We start from the raw sequence: 18788 nt of genomic DNA, 5'->3' as shown, positions 1-18788 counted from the left end.
CTGGCAGTGGGGAGATCTGATTTTCCTCCCTGCTTTCCTCCCATCACAGATTTTCCTCACTACCAGACCCTTTCCCTGTTACAGGGAAAGGCTTTGGTAGCAGGGAGGCAGTGGAACAACAGGGAGGCAGTTGGACAATACACTGCTAAAAATATCAGTGTAGACATGGGAGGCACTGGTTGGCCATATGGAGACCTGTGGGCTATAATCCCCAAGGGTTCTGGCATGTCTCTACTCACTTAAACTGTGCCTCACCATCTCTACTGCTACTTAAACCCATGCAGTGTGCAGCGTCTAAACATTACATGCTGCCATAAGTGTAGATGTATCTATAGGGTGTCTATACCATAACTTACACATTTTACCACCATCTTCCAGCTCCTCAGTGTACAACTCTTACCAACCCAGATGCTCTTACACATGGGTAGAGTGAGTGTATGTCGGTCTAGGGGAGTCTGAGTACAAAGGAGCCTAATTAGGTTTGAGGTGGCTATGCTCTTGTAAGAATAGGAAGGGATTATTTTACACCACTTTATACATCACTTCTTAATTTGACCCATCATCTGTAACATTAATTTTGATTTATTTTATCTGGCTTTTATATGGTTGGTTTCATTTTCATTTGGCAAAGACCTCAAAGAATTCACATTATTAGCACAATTATGTGTAGAATTGATTGATTTCTTATTAGCAAATACTAATGTATGATAAAAATATCTGCCTGCCAAATCTATTCTTCCTTGATGACTGGAAACAGTTATATTTGAGAGTCTGTTGGATAAGGAAGACATTTATGGGTCTAGTCTCCCATTGCTGAGCATGAATAACTCTCATTGACATTAGTGGAAATTCATTTCATGGATCAATGGGAAAATAGAGTCAATATTGTATGGCATGGATGTCAGTGATGTTCAAAGATGTTTGTTATTGCCTTTATATAATGTTATCTCATAGACTGAATGGTCATAATGAAGATTATTTCCTTTGTTCATATGCAGTGCATGGTGTTCAGACAGGTCTATGATTTATTTATTTTTTGAGCAGACAGAAGATGAACAGGGTTATTTTATTCTCTACAGGTGCATTACAAAAAGGGATAGTGATGGGACAGTCTGCCTTTAAAGGCAGTATTGCCTAGTGGTCAGCCCACTGTGCTATGTGACATGGCACTTTAAGTGTTTGAAAGGTCCAGTATAAGGACATAAGGCAGATGTGGAGAGAGAGAAAGGAGTCCTGGGAATGAATGGTGCTTGCAAGGAAATCCTGCCACTTTAACTACCTGGGGCCAGGAGTCTTGCCCTCTCTGCAAGTGTTAAAACACAAACAAAATTATGACAATTAGCATTACAGAGACTTGGTGGGATAAATTGCATGACTAACATGTTAGTATCAATTACTGTTGTTTGTTCAGGAAAGACAGGCAGGGAAAAAGTGGAGGAGTGGTTGCACTGTATAATGAAGAATTTATACAGAAGTGACATGCATTTCTGTTGAAAGTCTCTGAGTGAAGATAAAAGTGGAAAAATAAAACAGGGGCAATGTCATGGTAGGGGTCACAATAGGCCACCAAATCAGGAGGAGGAGGTGGAAGTATTTTTAGAATAAATAACAGGTATCCAAAGCATGGGTTCTGGAGGTAAGAGGGACTTAAACCAAATACCTGTTGCAAAAACAACACAGTAAGACACAGATTGTCCAAGTTGAAGAAGAGGTTGGGGGCAAGAAATTTGAGAATGGAATGGAATAGGGAGCATCTATTTTAGATCTGATTCTGATTAATGGGACTGAAGGTGGAAGGCAACCTGGTTGAAAGTGATCATGAAAGATAAAGTTTTTGATTCTGAGGAAAGAAAGGAGTGAGATCAGCAGAATAAAGACAATGGGCTTCAAAATGCAGACAAACTCAGGCAATTGATAGGTATGATTCCAGGGGAAGGAAATCTAAGGGGAAATAGGAGTGCAGGAGAGCTGGCAGTTTCTAAAAGAGACAATATTCAAGCACAACAGCTAACTATCCAGATGAAAAAGAAAGATAGGAAGCATAGTAAGAATCCATATGGCAGCAACAGGAACTCTTTAATTATGTGAAAATCAAAAAGGAATTGTACCAAAGAAGTGGAAACAAGGACAAATTACTGAGTATGAGTATAAAATAATAGCACAAACATGTAGATACAAAAATTAGAAAGGTGAAAAATGGGTTACAACTAGCATGGGACACAAAAGGCAATAAGAAGCAGTCCAGTAGCTATTAGGATTAAGAGAATGATGAAGGAAAGGAAGTAGAGCACATAACACAGATGACTGCTGTTTTTAATGCCTTTTTTCCCTTCAGTTTTCACTGAAAAGGATCATTTTGACCAGATGCTTAACACAATTAACAACAAGGGGGAAGGATTTGGGGCCAAAATAGAGAAAGAAGAAGTTAAAGAATATTTAGACAAGTTAGATGTATTCAAGTCAGCAGGACCTGATGAACTTCACTCTAGCGTACTTAAGGAACTAACCAAAGTAATCTCTGAAACATTAGTGATTATCTTCCAGAACTCAGGTAGGACAGGTGATATCCCAGAAGACTGGAGAAGGGAAAACATAGTACCTACCTTCATAAAGGGAGAAAAAGGAGGATGTGGGGAATTATCGACCAGTCAGCCTAACTTTGATGCCAAGAAAGGTAGTGGAGGAAATTATTAATCAATTTGTCAGAAACTAGAGCATAGTAAGGTGATAAGTAATAGCCAGCATGGATTTGGGAAGAACAAATCATGCCAAATCAACCTAATTTCTTTCTTGGACAGTGTGACTGGTTTAGTGGATAGGGGAATGCATTAGACATGATATATCTGGACTTTAGCAACATTTTTGACATGATATCCTCATAATAAAACTAGGGAAATATGGTCTAGATGAAATTATAATAGGGGGGTACACAACTAGTTGAAAGACCATACTCAAGAGTAATTATCAACAGTTTGCCATCAAACTGGAAGGTCATATTTAGTGGAGTCACACAGGGAGTCTGTCCTTGGACCAGTACTGTTCAATATCGCCAACAACTTGGATGATGGAATGGAGAACAAGCTTATACAATTTTCATACAACACCTAATTGGTAGGTGTTACAAGCACTTTAGAGGAAAGGTTTAGAATTTGAAATTATCTTGATAGCTTGTAAAACTGGTCAGAAATCATGAAGATGAAATTCAGTAAAAACAAGTGCAAAGCACTACAATTAGGAAGAAAAAAATCAAAGGCATAAATAAAAAATGGGTGAAAACTGCTTAGGATACGTCTACTCTACCCGCTGGATCAGCGGGTAGTGATCGATCCCCAATCTCTCTGCCATCGACTCCGCAGGTGCGGAGGGCACAGGTGAGCAGGCAGGCACAGACAACAGCAGCCATGAGCCAAGCAGCAGGGGACAGAATGCAGATGATTGCATGTGGCAGCTGCGGTATGTACATGGTCCTAGCTGGGGTGCCTGAACAGAGTATGTCTGCATGAAGTGCCGCCTAATAGAGCTGCTGGAAGAAAAGATCCGAGGTTTGGAGATGCAGGTAGATACCCTGGTAGAGTTTAGAAGGGGGTTCGAGCAGCTAATGGAGCAAAGGCAAGAAGTGGCTGAAGGGGAATGCTCAGGGGTACAGGTGGAAGCAGGGGCTAAGGCCTGTGAGGGGGGAATGTCGGGGGGAGAACAAGGGCAGTGGAAGCATGTGACCGTGAGAAGCAGGCCAAGGAAAAGGAGGGCCAGTGAAGGAGAAATAGAGCTCAGAAACAGGTTTGGGTGTTTGGATAACGAGGAAGGGGTGCAGCAGGTGGTAACTGAAGGTGGGAGGGTGAGGAAGAAGAGAAGAGCAGCTAGTCCCATAGAAAGAGGGGAGGAGTTGATGGAGACAGCACCAAATCTGGGCCCTGGGAGGATACAGGATGGCATAAGGAGGATTATAAGGGAAAACAGGAACGGACAGGGGTTACACCTAGAGGGAACGGGGATAGATTAGTAGATCGCACTGTCACCAGGCAAAGGCAGGTTTATGTGATTGGGGACTCCTTACTGAGGAGATTAGACAGGCCTGTGACCAGGGCGGACCCAGAGAACAGAAGGGTGTGCTGTCTACCGGGCGCTAAGATACGGGATGTGGACCTGCGGTTTAAAAGGATCCTAAAAGGAGCAGGTAAGAACCCCTTGATCATCCTTCACGTAGGAACGAATGACATGGCTAGGTTCTCGCTAGAGAGAATCAAGGGAGATTATGCCAGGCTGGGGAAGACGCTTAAGGAAATTGAGGCTCAGATCATCTTTAGTGGGATTCTGCCTGTTCCTAGAGAAGGGCAGCAAAGGGCTGACAGAATTGTGATGATAAATAGTTGGCTAAGGGAGTGGTGCTATAAGGAGGGCTTTGGGATGTATGGCCACTGGGAGGCTTTCAGGGACAGACAACTGTTCTCACGGGATGGACTTCACCTAAGTAGGGAAGGAAATAGACTTCTGGGAGGGAGGCTGGCTCATCTCATCAAAAGAGCTTTAAACTAGGAATTTGGGGGAGACGGTTGGGAGATGTCCAGTTAATCTCCACGCCAGATTATAACATTGAGAGGGAGGGTGATGAGATAAGAACGGATATAGCCAGGGGGAAGAGATTGGACATAAGGAAGAGGCGGGGATGGATACTAGACTAATAGGTCATACTGGCAGTATGGTGTCCATACCAAATTGGATAACTAATGTGAGAGAGGCTAAACGGCATAAATTAAGATGTTTATACACCAATGCGAGAAGCCTAGGTAACAAAATGGAGGAATTGGAGCTCCTGGTCCGAGAAATGAAACCGGATATCATAGGAATAACCGAAACGTGGTGGAACGGTAGTCATGACTGGAGTACAGGTATGGAAGGGTATGTGCTGTTTAGGAAAGACCAGAACAAAGGTAATGGTGGGGGAGTAGCATTGTATGTCAATAATGAGGTAAACTGTAAAGAAATAATAAGTGATGGAATGGATAAGACTGAGTCTGTCTGGGCAATACTCACATTGGGTAAAAAAACTACTAGAGCCTCCCCTGGGATAGTGCTTGGGGTGTGCTATAGACCGCCGGGATCTACCCTGGATATGGACAGAGAACTCTTTAATGTTTTTAGGGAAGTAAATACTAATAGGAACTGTGTAATCATGGGAGACTTTAACTTCCCGGATATAGATTGGGGAACAAATGCTAGTAACAATAATAGGGCTCAGATTTTCCTAGACGTGCTAGCTGATGAATTCCTTCATCAAGTAGTTGCTGAACCGACGAGGGGGGATGCCATTTTAGATTTGGTTTTGGTGAGTAGTGAGGACCTCGTTGAGGAAATGGATGTAGGGGACAACCTTGGCTCGATTGATCATGAGCTAATTCGGTTTAAACTAAATGGAAGGATTAACAGAATTAAATCGGAGACTAAGGTTTACGATTTCAAAAGGGCTAACTTTAATAAATTAAGGCAACTAGTTAGGGAAGTGGATTGGACTAACATATTTATGGATGTAAAGGCGGAAGGCGCCTGGGATTATTTCAAGTTGAAGTTGCAGGAGCTGTCGGAGGCCTGTATCCCGAGAAAGGGAAAACGGTTCGTAGACAGGAGATTTAGACCGAGCTGGATGAGCGAGCATCTCAGAGGGGTGATTAAGAAAAAACAGAAAGCGTACAAAGAGTGGAAGAGGGGAGGGATCAGCAAAGAAACCTACCTTATTGAGGTCAGAGCATGTAGAGATGGAGTGAGAAAGGCCAAAAGCCGTGTACAGTTGGACCTTGCGAGGGGAATTAAAACCAATAGTAAGAGGTTTTATAGCCATATAAATAGGAAGAAAACAAAGAAAGAAGAAGTGGGACCACTGAAGACTGTAGATGGAGTGGAGATTAAGGATAATCTAGGCATGGCACAATATCTAAACGAATATTTTGCATCGGTCTTTAATGAGGCTAATGAAGGGCTTAGGAATAGTGGCAGCGTGACAGAGGGGAATAAAGGAGGGGGGGTTGACATTACCGTATCCGAGGTAGAAGCCAAACTCGAACAGCTTAACGGGACTAAATCGGGCGGACCGGATGATCTTCATCTGAGAATATTAAAGGAACTGGCGCGAGAAATTGCAAGCCCGTTAGTGATAATTTTTAATGAATCTGTAAACTCGGGGGTGGTACCGTTGGACTGGAGAATAGCTAATGTGGTTCCTATTTTCAAGAAGGGGAAAAAAAGTGACCCGGGTAACTACAGGCCTGTTAGTTTAACATCTGTAATATGCAAGGTCTTGGAAAAATTTTTGAAGGAGAAAGTAGTTAAGGACCTTGAGGTCAATGGCAATTGGGACAAATTACAACATGGTTTTACAAAAGGCAGATCATGCCAAACCAACCTGATCTCCTTCTTTGAGAAAGTAACAGATTTTTTAGATAAAGGAAATGCGGTGGATCTAATATACCTCGATTTCAGTAAAGCGTTTGATACGGTACCGCATGAGGAATTATTGGTTAAATTGGAAAATATGGGGATCGATATGAAAATCCAGAGGTGGATAAAGAACTGGTTAAAGGGGAGACTGCAGCGGGTCGTACTGAAAGGTGAACTGTCAGGTTGGAGGGAGGTTACCAGTGGAGTTCCTCAAGGTTCGGTTTTGGGTCCGATTTTATTTAATCTATTTATTACTGACCTCGGAACCGAATGTAGGAGTGGGCTGATAAAGTTTGCGGATGACACAAAGTTGGGAGGTATTGCCAATTCGGAGAAGGATCGGGATATCCTGCAGGGAGATTTGGATGACCTTGTAAACTGGAGTAATAGTAATAGGATGAAATTTAATAGTGAGAAGTGTAAGGTTATGCATTTAGGGATGACTAACAAGAATTTTAGTTATAAGCTGGGGATGCATCGGTTGGAAGTAACGGCAGAGGAGAAGGACCTCGGAGCCCTGGTTGATCGCAGGATGACTATGAGTCGGCAATGTGACGTGGCTGTGAAAAAAGCTAATGCGGTCTTGGGATGCATTAGGCGAGGTATTTCTAGTAGGGATAAGGAGGTGCTGCTTCCGTTATACAAGGCACTGGTGAGACCTCATTTGGAGTACTGTGTGCAGTTCTGGTCTCCCATGTTTAAAAAGGATGAACTCAAACTGGAACGGGTACAGAGAAAGGCCACTAGGATGATCCGAGGAATGGAAAACCTATCGTATGAAAGGAGACTCGAGGAGCTCGGTTTGTTTACCCTAACCAAAAGAAGGCTGGGGGGGATATGATTGCTCTCTTTAAGTATATCAGAGGGATAAATACCAGGGAGGGAGAGGAATTATTTCAGCTCAGTATTAAGGTGGACACGAGAACAAATGGATATAAACTGGCCGTCGGGAAGTTTAGGCTTGAAATTAGACGAAGGTTTCTAACCATCAGAGGGGTGAAGTTCTGGAACAGCCTTCCGAGGGAAACAGTGGGGGCGAAAGACCTCTCTGGCTTTAAGATTAAGCTTGATAAGTTTATGGAGGGGATGGTTTGATGGGATAAAGTGATTTTAGACAATAGGTCAATAACGTGCCATCACTGGTAATTAGTAACAATGGTCAATGAGGGTCTGGCTGGAGAATCTTGCCCACATGCTTGGGGTTCTGCTGATCGCCATATTTGGGATCGGGAAGGAATTTTCCTCCAGGGTAGATTGGCAGAGGCCCTGGAGGTTTTTTGCCTTCCTCCGCAGCATGGGGCAGGGGTCGCTGGCTGGAGGATTCTCTGCAACTTGAAGTCTTTAAATCATGATTTGGGGACTTCAACAGCTGAGTCAAGGGAGAGAATTATTCCAGGAGTGGGTGGGTCAGCTTTTGTGGCCTGCATCATGCGGGAGGTCAGACTAGATGATCATAATGGTCCCTTCTGACCTTAAAGTCTATGAGTCTATGAGACTCCTCTACTCTACCACGGCGAGAGGCGGAGGTGGAATTGACGGTGGAGCGGTGGCAGTCGACCCCACACCATGAGGATGCGAGGTAAGTCGACCTAAGATATGTCGACTTTAGCTACGCTATTCTCTTAGCTGAAGTTGTGTATCTTAGGTCCAAATCTCCCTCCTCCCCCAGTGTAGACCAGGCCTTAGTTACTGCAGAAAGGGATCACAAATTGAATGAGTCAACAGTGTGATGCTGCAGTGAAAAAGGCAATTACCATTCTGGGATGTATTAACAGGACTGTTATATGTAAGAGACAGGTAATTCTTACATTACTGAGCACTACTCAGCACTTAGGAAACCTCAGCTGAAGTACTGTATCCTGTTTTGGGTGCTACACTTTAAGAAAGATGTGAACAAATTGGAGAGAGTCCAAAGGAAAGCAACAAAAATGACAATTGCTTTCGAAAACATGATCTCTGAGGAAGGGTTCAAAGAACTGGGCATGTTTATTCGACAGAAGAGAAGGCTGCGGGGAACATGATAACTTATTCAAATGTGTAAAAGTTGTTATAAAGAGGATGGTGATTAATTGTTCTCCATGTCAACCAGGGGTAGGACAAGACTTAATCTGCTTAGTTTCCAGCAGGGAGATTTGGGTTAGATATTAGGGGGGGGGGGGGGGACTTCATAACTCTAAGGGAGGTTGTGGAATCACCATCACTGGAGGTTTTTAAGAAAAATTTCACAAACACCTGTCAGGAATGGTCAAGATCAGTGATACTCAGACTTACGTTCTTATGTCTCCTGCTGCTCTTTGCAGCACATGGTATTAAAACACTGTGTGATTTAATTATTAACCAATCAGGATGCTTTTACTATGTTGTTTAACCAATTGTAGTTGATAAAATAATAATACTTGGTCAGTCATTTTTCTGTGAGAATAATATATAAATGAAACAATGAGTTCACACTTCTGTGAATAATAGTATATAAACCAACTACTGTGGCTCTTTTGGGTAATGTTGATCCCAAATGGGACATTATTTTAATGCACATTACAGTAAAAACATCAGCTCTGCGTGTATGTATACATATGTGTATATAGCTCTTCTAGCATGTTTCATAAATGAAATCAGTTTTACTCATAAGAGATTGCTTCTGTGACACATTAGAGAAGCAAACTTTTGATTTTTCCTCCCAATAGGAAACTGCCAACTTAGCCCAGTCATCTTAGATGTATTAAGTCAGATGGTTTTCAGCACTGTAGCTCAGTTCCTTGTCAAGCTCACAGTTGAAAAAAATGGACCCTAGGGAAAGCAAACCTATCACCAGCTTTCTTGTTCTACTGTAAAAACACTGATGACTGTATAATCGAGGTGACATTGGCAAAAAGCCTATGTAATTCCTTACCTAAGACAGTTCTCTTTTCCAACTAGGATTCTTCTGAGACTTCTTGATATGTCAAAAAGAGATATTTTTGGGAGGGGGGCAGGCAGGTAAGGAAAGACTATGGAATACTATTAATAGAAGACTAGTGAATACTGACTGGACATAATCTTTAACCAGAAATTTAACTATTTAAACAATAATTAATTCATATCCCTAATTTCTTGTTTTATTAAACTTGCCTATTTCACAGTAATAACAAAAAAAACAAACTGAATGACAAGGAAACAGAAACTATTACCATGATGTCTCAGGTGAGTGTTAGAAATAACAAAAGATTAAGTCAACAGTTAACCCTTTAAATGTTCTTGGTTGCTCTGGTGGTTTTTGCTATAAAAAAAATCACATGTATGTTTTTTTTTAAAATCAGTATACTGAAAAGTGAAGAATCCATAGTTAAGGCTGAGAGTCTTTCATGAAGGTCATGGATTTTGGGACTTTTCAGGAACTCCGTGACTTCCGCAGCTGCAGCAGCCGGTGCGGCTGACCCCATGGTGGCGCGGAGTGGTGGCGGCAGGGCATGGGCAGCACTAACCCCTGCTTAGGCCAATAGGTAAGCTTCTGCATGGGGTGATTTGGATAAGCAGTTTACTGGGCTAGTGATGAACCATGGCTGCTCAGACCCCTCAGTGGGAGGGGAACAGCCTGACTCAGAGATAAAGAGACAAGGTTTAGTTTGAGTTTGGGAGCTGTGTGTGAGAGAAACAGAACAGCTCAGAGAATCTCCAACTCCTGAATTGCTGTGGGGAAAGTTTCAATGGTTAGGCATTTGGCCCTGTGGAGGTCAGCATTCAGAATGGCAGAGATCTGACTCAGAGACAGTTCCTGAGAGCCAGCCAAGACCTCCACAAGACTCCAGACGACAGAGCCAGTGAGCATGATAGGAGTCAGGAGAAGACAGTGCCCTGCCCAGGGGTGAAGACATTGGAAAATGACCCCTTGTTTTGTTTAAGCCAGCATTCACAGGGCTGCAGCATTCATCTGTGGACTTATGCTCAGCATACCGGCTGCCCGGGACAGTGTCAGGGAGAGATCTGGAAAGATTTGTGGGTGGGAAAGTTTTTTGATTTGTTAATGTTTAGTACTTATCAGTTAACCCTATCCATTTCCTTTCCCAGATCCTATTTTCTTGCTCCCATTAAGAGTCTCCTTTGTTATTTTGGGGTGTGTCATTTCTTTGCTGGAGTTTGTTTTGAGTTTTTTATAGTTTCTTTTGTACTGGGTCTTGATACTCCTTGCATGTTTGTAGCTTATTTTCAAGAGACAACATCCTTTGTGTCTCAGTCACAGTGAGGAATCAACTTGGGTGGAGGCACCAAGTGTCAGAAAAAGAACTCAGGACCCAACCCATGGGAAGAGAGGAGAGAAACTGCTCCAAGTAGCAAGCACCAGGGAGGGAGGGTGAACCAGATCTCAGGGAAAGGGCTATATAAGCAAACTCAGTCTGTAAGTCCCTTCCACAATGCATCCGAAGAAGTGAGGTTTTTACCCATGAAAGCTTATGCCCAAATAAATCTGTTAGTCTTTAAGGTGCCACCAGACTCCTTGTTGTTTTTGTAGATACAGACTAACACGGCTACCCCCTGATACTTTCCACAATGTTGTCTTTCTCCTCTGTTTCCCCAGATTACTTCCCTAATCTCCCCCTGGTGTTCTTCAGAATGTGTTGCATTCCCTCACTCCTGCTTGATTAAATTAGTATTAGCGGAAACAGTCAAATTTAATTCCCATAAGGTAGCACTACAGGTGCAGATCAATGAATATGAGCAAAATCTGTTAGTGAAGGTCTGACTAACTAGTTTCCTCCTGCTTTAAAAGAGATACATGTTACTGTGGTGTTGATTCAACTAAGTACATTGAAAATTCTGTGTTATATTTCTTCTCCTGCTCTTTCTGAAGAACTTTTCAGATTTAAGAATAGAATACAATCTAGTACCAGAAGATTAATGATACATCAACTTTCCATCACAGTTCAGCATGACATTAATCTGACCTTGAACTCTACAAGACAAAAAGACAAATTGAACTGTGTATAATTTAGAGTAATGAAGAACAACACAACAAAAGCCACAACAAGAATTGGTAGAAACTAGATGACTCACTAAACTATTTTTTCTCTCTATTTTTCAGTAATATTCTGTTTCAGATAAGCTAACCTGTTAATCATTGGAGAGAACACAACCGCCTATATAAGATATATCTACTAATATGATTTTTTTTAAAGGACCATTCTGAAAGAATTTGAAACAAATATGGGAAGTAACTATCCACTCAAAGGTATAAATTTAATATGAATAGGAATACCGCACCATCAGTGCACATGGTACTTTACAAACAGTACAAGACAAGGGCCCAGCTTTTTAAAGGTGTTTTGCTGCTGAGCTCATTTTCAAAAAGTCTCATTTTCAAAAAGGATTTAGGCACTTAGGAGCCTAAATCCCATTGACTGTTCAAATAAGGCTCATGTGTTCCTAAATCCCTTTTGAAAATGAGACTTGGGCTCCTAAATCAGTTATTTAAAAATCTGGGCCAATATAAACACCACAAGCACATACAACCTACTAGAGACAAATGCATTAAAAGGAGAAACAGTTCCAACACGAAGGGGTACAGGCTTCATTAAAATGTGAAGCCAGCTATTAAAAACCATGAATCATGTCTTCCCAAATGTTTCAGGCAGAACAAGGATGCTACATGTTAAATATTAATTTAATTAAGCCAGCTACTTTAGTCTAATCCAAGCAAACCGTGGCCTTCTAGCCCTAGCAATCAATAATGGGCTTCTGTATATTATAAATGGGACTGCTAATCAAACAAATCAGCCATCACTTAAAGGAAGAATAGCTGGAGAACTATCTTAAGATTTTATGCAAATAACATATACATAATCCTCCACCCATACCCCAGCAGCCAGTCAAAGTAGTTGGGCTCTAGGCACATACCCTAATGAGGACCTAAATGAAGGGATCCCATCCCCAGTTGTGAAGCAACTGTGTAACCATTTGCAGTGGATAATAGAGTCTGACATCTGGCATAGCTTCCACAGGCCCGTATAGATGTAAGACCTTTGGGTAGGATGGCATACTCAAGTCACTGCTAATCATCCAGTTCACTCCCACCATCTCCCCCCCACACACTCCCAATCTGCCCAGGGTTCCCCCTTCCAGCTTTGTGGACTGTCATGCAAGGGGTTTCCCACACCATACATATCCATCTACCATACAGCCTTCAGACCTTATGGGGAACAACCACACCTGTTTTGCTACCAACGGACTCTGCAGCTGCAGAGAAAGGTGCTGGATTCGATCCTTAAAGTGCTCTGTAATGCCTTCAAAAAGAAATTGAAGAAACACTATGTGTAATATATTTGTGTTTAACACATTTTAATTTAATGTGTTAAATACAATTTTAATATATCAAGCCCTTCCCTTTCATTCCTTCAAAAGAAGAAAACCAACCTAAAGCATGTAACCAACTTGCTAAACCTCACTGCTCTACCTAGTTGCTTAAAGTGCTGTCTGTTGCATCCCATCCTTCTTTTTCACATTGCTTTTTACAGCAGTTATCTTGTCTTAATATTTTCCCATCTAGTGGCTATCAAACGATTAATGATGTCTGAATTTGTAAGAAAAACTCTTATAAGCTTTGATAAAGCAGGTCAGAAGGTAGAAAACATTAATGGCCAGCTCAAAACTGGAATTCAATAGTGTCCAAATAAAAACAGGAACTGGATTTCTGGAAGTTATAGTCAAGCATGAAAAGGAAAAATGCAGTACTTATTGTTCTTTTTGATGGCACTCTGTAACCCCAGAAACTTTCCCAGTGTTGTCCCAACATTATGCACTAACAGTTCCAGGAACAAACAATAAGGGCCCGATTCTGTCCTCTTACTCACATTCAGTCTCACTTAAATCAGTATGAGTCACTATGGCAGAATTTGGTCCTAAAATAGCAAGAGAGACCATCAGGTGAGGTGCTTGTTCTATCCTATCATAGATAACCTTGGATTAAATGGCACTCAGGAGTTCCTCCCCTACTTCACCCCAGTGCTGTAGTTCAATGAAAAGAAATAAAAATCTGTGGGCAAATGCAACCCTGAGAACCGCACTTATCTCAGTAGTTTTCCAGATAGGTGTGGAAATTGATTTGAAATATTATTGTGTAACCCACGGGAGAAATACAAGCAACATCTGCAATAAATAGAGCATCTCAGAAAATGTAACCCTTTAAGAATCAATTCTGTATAGCATAGACATTGGAGGAAAGGAGCATTAGGACAAAACAGATTTGAAAGAAGCCAGAGTTTTCTTCAAACAAGTTATTAAGCTTTAAGGAGATCAGGTAACACTCAAATACGTAAACCTGTTTGAAACTTTTAAAGGAGAAATACAGATGAATCTGAAAGGCACAAGTTATTCTATAAGATTTCATCTTAATAATAATGTAGCTTGCTTCTCTGGAACCTGCATTAATGTGGAGAGCAAAGAGTCTGAGATTTAGTTAATTTCGGAACAGCTTCCCATAAGAGCTAAGGAGAAGGCATGCTCAGCTTGCCCTATGGAATTTGAATGTCATGAATTCCTGGGTTGAAACATAATTTAATAAAGGTCACTTACCAAGGTAGAAAACGGGAGAGATAAGAAAGGAAAATCCTAACTAGTACATCTGCTTAGAGTAAACCAGAATGACACAGAGTTATTAATTATCATTGATGCCTTAGGGTTGGAATAAAGTAGTCAACTCAAGAGTAAAATGTTTCCCCAAAGTTACAGTTTTCAAGAACTACAGTAAAGACTAAAATACCAAATCAGTCCTCTCTCATACCTTTTTCAGCACATTGTGTTAATGATAACAGATCTTTTCCTAAAATATATTAATAGAATCTTAATCAAATTGAAAGAGTTTTTCCTCCCTAAAATAAACCAGGTTTGATTGGGATGAAATAACTTTGTAATAGATTTATGAAGGAAATGTGCCTAAAATCATGGGTACCATCTTAATATGCTTTAAATAAATACTTCAATATATATAAAACCCACTTATCATATCTAGTTACCACCTCTAATGCAATTCCTCGTGTGAGTTTGAGGGGAGGACTGGGTTCTTCTTGGTCCCGCCTCCCATCTCGGCTGAGTATTTTCCTTGTCTTCTTTGGATACAAATCACTTGGCAGTGTCTCCACAACCCATGCTCCTTCCAGGAAAATGTGCCAGGGTCCCTGCTTGGAAGGAAAAAATTCTCAGTAGCATCTAATCTTGTCTCATCTGATATTTGGAGAGTCCCAAGACATAATACAGAGATGTGCACTATATCAAACTAGGTAACTGTATTAAACAAAAGGTAAACATTAAGTAACAATGAAAAATATACTCTTAGGGTCATTGGAGCCCAACCCTGTGAGGAGAATAATATCATGTTGGTATGTACACTATGCTGAGGCCCTAACTGGCTGGTGAGGGTGATGCATGCGGTAGTAGCAGAGAGCAATTTATCCCACTGCTTTAGGACACAGTCAGTATATAAGTATGTTCCATACAATGTCCCTGACTACCTAAATAAGTGTTGATGCAATCACAAACTCCATGACATGGATGAATCTCAGTTTCACATCCTAGCCTACTTCTCTCAGCTCTCAGTAGGAGGGCCTGATGGTCTCTGTTGAGGTCTGCACTATCCTATGCTATTCATGGGAGAAATGTTCATAACCACTGCCTGTTGGGGTGCTTCCTGAGGGCTCTGGGCTGGCAGCACCACCTCATGGTGAAAATCTGGGATATAACACCCAACAGTGGGGCCCTAAGAAGCCGTTTTGCCTAGCAGAAATATCACAAGGGTAGTATCACCCATTGGCAAGAGTCCAAGGGGCCGCTTCGCCTAGTGGCAATATCACTGGAGTAGTATTGCCCAGTGGTGAGACCGGGCAGGGTAGGGAAACCCGGGCCAACCCTCTTCCGCTGGGTTCTGACCCAGGGCCTTTCAAAACAAGATATCTTGACACAAGGTTCAGGTCCCAATACCCCCGAGCATGTTCCCTGGGTTATTTCCTACCTTCAACCCAGTCCTTTCCAGCGTAATCTCTGGGCTTGGACACTGGGTCCCTCTTGTGTTCCCTGTGCTTCATCTGCAGAAGCTCCTTGCAGGCAACAGTAAGTCATCCCTTTGGTTTCCACAGTCAACTGGCTTCCTGTGAGGCAGCTAGGAGGCTTGACCCCAGTGGCTTGGAGTCCTGGCAGCTTCCTGGCAGGAGGCTGCTGCACACAACCACTCTCCTCCTCAGCCCAGACTGAACTTACCTACTCCCTTTTGAATGCTCTCTCCACTGGTTAAAGCAGGAAGGAACTCGGGATCTATCAGCAAGAAGTATTTCTTACCATGTAATAACTGCTTTAGCTAGAGAACTAAAGGACTAATCTAGTCCTTAACTAGTTGGAAGTCCAGCTTAAACCTGTAAATTGAAAGCTGCCATGAACAGGGACCAGAACAAGCTTAGGGATATTCTTGCCAAGCACAAAGTGCCAGTTTTCAGTGGTGACCCTGCATGCAGGCATGGGACTCCCAAGCTCACAAAAAAGCATATCCTCCCTTCAGTGGCTGGCTCCTCTCTCTCTCCCCAACATGGCTCCTATCTCCTCACAACATTATTTCTCAGGGAGCTGACCTGTCATGAGCACCTTGATCATTAGTTGGGCTAGCTCACTTCCCTGGGCTTAAACTGTCAGTCATCCTTGCTCTAATTCTCTCTCACCATCCTCCTTTGAGCAGGTGTGCTGGTGGCCATCCAGGCACTTGCTACAATAACTGCCCGAGCTGGCAGAGGCCTCTACCACTCAAACTAGCATCTTCCGTCTCTCTCTCTCTCTCTCTATTGTCAGGCAGCCAAGATGCTGAGCCTGTCCTTTGCCATGCTATGTCCTGGGAGCATGCTGATGTAGAAACTACAGGTCCATTGTATGCAAGTTCTTAATTGAATGATTATTCATGATTTTGAATGATAAAGTAATTAAGAACATAGAGGTAAATGGTAATTGGGATAAAGTAGAACATGGTTTTCCAAAAGGTAGATTGTGTCAAACCAACCTGATCTCTTTCTTTGAGAAGGTAACTGACTTTCTAGACAAAGGAAATACAGTAGATCTAAATCTATATGGATTTTAGTAAAACATTTGATACTGATCCACATGGAAAATCATTAGTTAAATTGGAGAAGATGTGCTTTAATATGAGAATTGAAAGTTGTTAAGGAACTGGTTAAATGGGAGGCAACTGTGGGTCATGCTGAAAGGTGAACTTTATTGGAGGAACATTATTAGTGGAGTTCCTTAGGGATAAGTCCTGGGACCAGTCTTATTCTGCATTTCCATTAATGACCTCAGCACAAAAAGTGGGAGTGTGCTAATAAAATTTGTGGATGACACAAAGTTGGGAATATGGTTTGCAGATTGCCAGTATGGAGGAGGACTGGAATATCATACAGAAATATGTGGATGACCTTGAAAACTGTGAGTAATAGAAATGGGATGAAATGTAATAGTGCAAAGTGCAAAATCATGCACTTAGGGACTAAGAAGAATTTTTGCTATAAGCTGGGGACATATCAGTTGGATGCAACAGAGGAAGAGAAAGATCTGGGGGTAAGATGACTATTAGCCACCAATGTGATGTGGCCATGAAAAAGGCTAATACAATCATAGGATGCATCAGATGATATATTTCCATTAGAGATAGGAAAGAGTTATTAACATTATACAAGGCACTGGTGAAACATCATCTGGTTGGTCTCCGTTGTTGAAGAAAGATGAATTCGAACTGGAATACTGAAGAAAAGGCTATTAGAATGAGCAGAGAATGGAGAACCTACCTTCTGAGAGGAGACTTAAGGAAGGGAAATATGATTGCTCTCTCTAAATACATCAGCGGGATGGACACCAAGGAAGGAGAGGAGTTATTTAAATTAAGGGGCAATGTTGGCACAAGAACAAATGGATATAAACTAGCCATCAATAAATTTAGGCTAGACATTAAATTAAGATTTCTAACCATCAGAGGAGTGAAGTTCTGGAACAGACTTCCAAGAGGTGTAGTGGGGGCAAAAAACCTAACTTGTTTCAAGACTGTCTTGATAATTTTATGATGAGTTTGCCTACAGGGGCATATGGCTGGAGATGGGACACTAGATGGGGAGACCTCTGAGTTACTATAGAAAAGTCTTTCCCAAGTGTCTGACTGGTGGGTCTTGCCCACATGCTTTGAGTCTAATTGATTGCCATATCTAGGGTTGGAAAGGCATTTCCCCCCAGGTCAGACTGGTAGAGACCTTGGAGGATTTTCCCCTTCCTTTGATGTGTGCGGCACAAGTCACTTGCTGGTTTGATCTAGAGTAAATGGTGGAATCTCTGTAACTTGAAGTATTTAAATCTAGATTTGAGGGCTTCAGTAACCCATACAAGGATTATGGGCCTATTAGAGGAGCAGGTGGCTGATCTGTGACCTGCATAGGAGATCAGACTAGATAATCATGATGGTTCTTTCTGGCCTTAAAGTGTATGAGTCTATGGAAACATCATGGAAGCCATATATGTGTGTGTGTGTGTGTGTGTGTGTGTATAGATATAGATATAGATATGTGTATGTGTGTATGTATATGCGTATGTGTATATATATATTTAAAGAGCCATATGACTCCAAAAAGTGACTATGACATGATTAATGTGTGCCAGAAACTCCAGATGAAATTCATCAAGGTCATAGCTAGGACTATGGGGGTTTTAATTGTTAGCCTAACAAACTCAGTCTTGAATTTTGCTGCGCATCCCCAGGAGGAAGTTTCTAGGACAGCAATTTGGTCCTTATTTTTGCCCTTAAAGTGGGTGACTGAATACGCATGGGGAGCATGTCAGTAAAGCAGAAAAGTGCTGTTTTTATATAGAGTAGAACTTCACTTTAATGCCAAACCAATGTCTTTAATTTTCTTAGGCAATATCCCAGACAAATTAATCTCAGTGATACTGAAAACTCTCCATAAAATGTTGCCCTCATACCTAAAAGTTCTCAGAATCTCCCTCAAATTATTATTAACAGAGACATTACATTTATCATTGCTAGACTTGAAGAATCAAACTGCTACTTCAGTTTCCTCAGTGAAACAATTAACAATAGGATTCCTTTGCTTTATTTGTCAATGTACCATCTAGGGAGAGTTTGACAAGATAATTTACATAAAAAATTAAAGGAAGGAGATGCTGAAGCAAAAACTCTAGCTTTTTAATTGTGATCTCCAGTTACATTTGTGATTAACTGAAGTTACTTTTTCCCCTTGGTAGTATGAACTATAGTATGTATTAACCCACTCATTCCCACTCTGAATTTCAAATAATGAATAAAAGAGGAATACACACCCAGGAAATTATCTGAAATGTATGCCCTCAGAAACAGG

This window comes from Emys orbicularis, chromosome 1, assembly GCF_028017835.1.
Source record: "Emys orbicularis isolate rEmyOrb1 chromosome 1, rEmyOrb1.hap1, whole genome shotgun sequence".
Taxonomy (NCBI): domain Eukaryota; kingdom Metazoa; phylum Chordata; order Testudines; family Emydidae; genus Emys; species Emys orbicularis.
Note: the sequence above shows the minus strand (reverse complement) of the source record.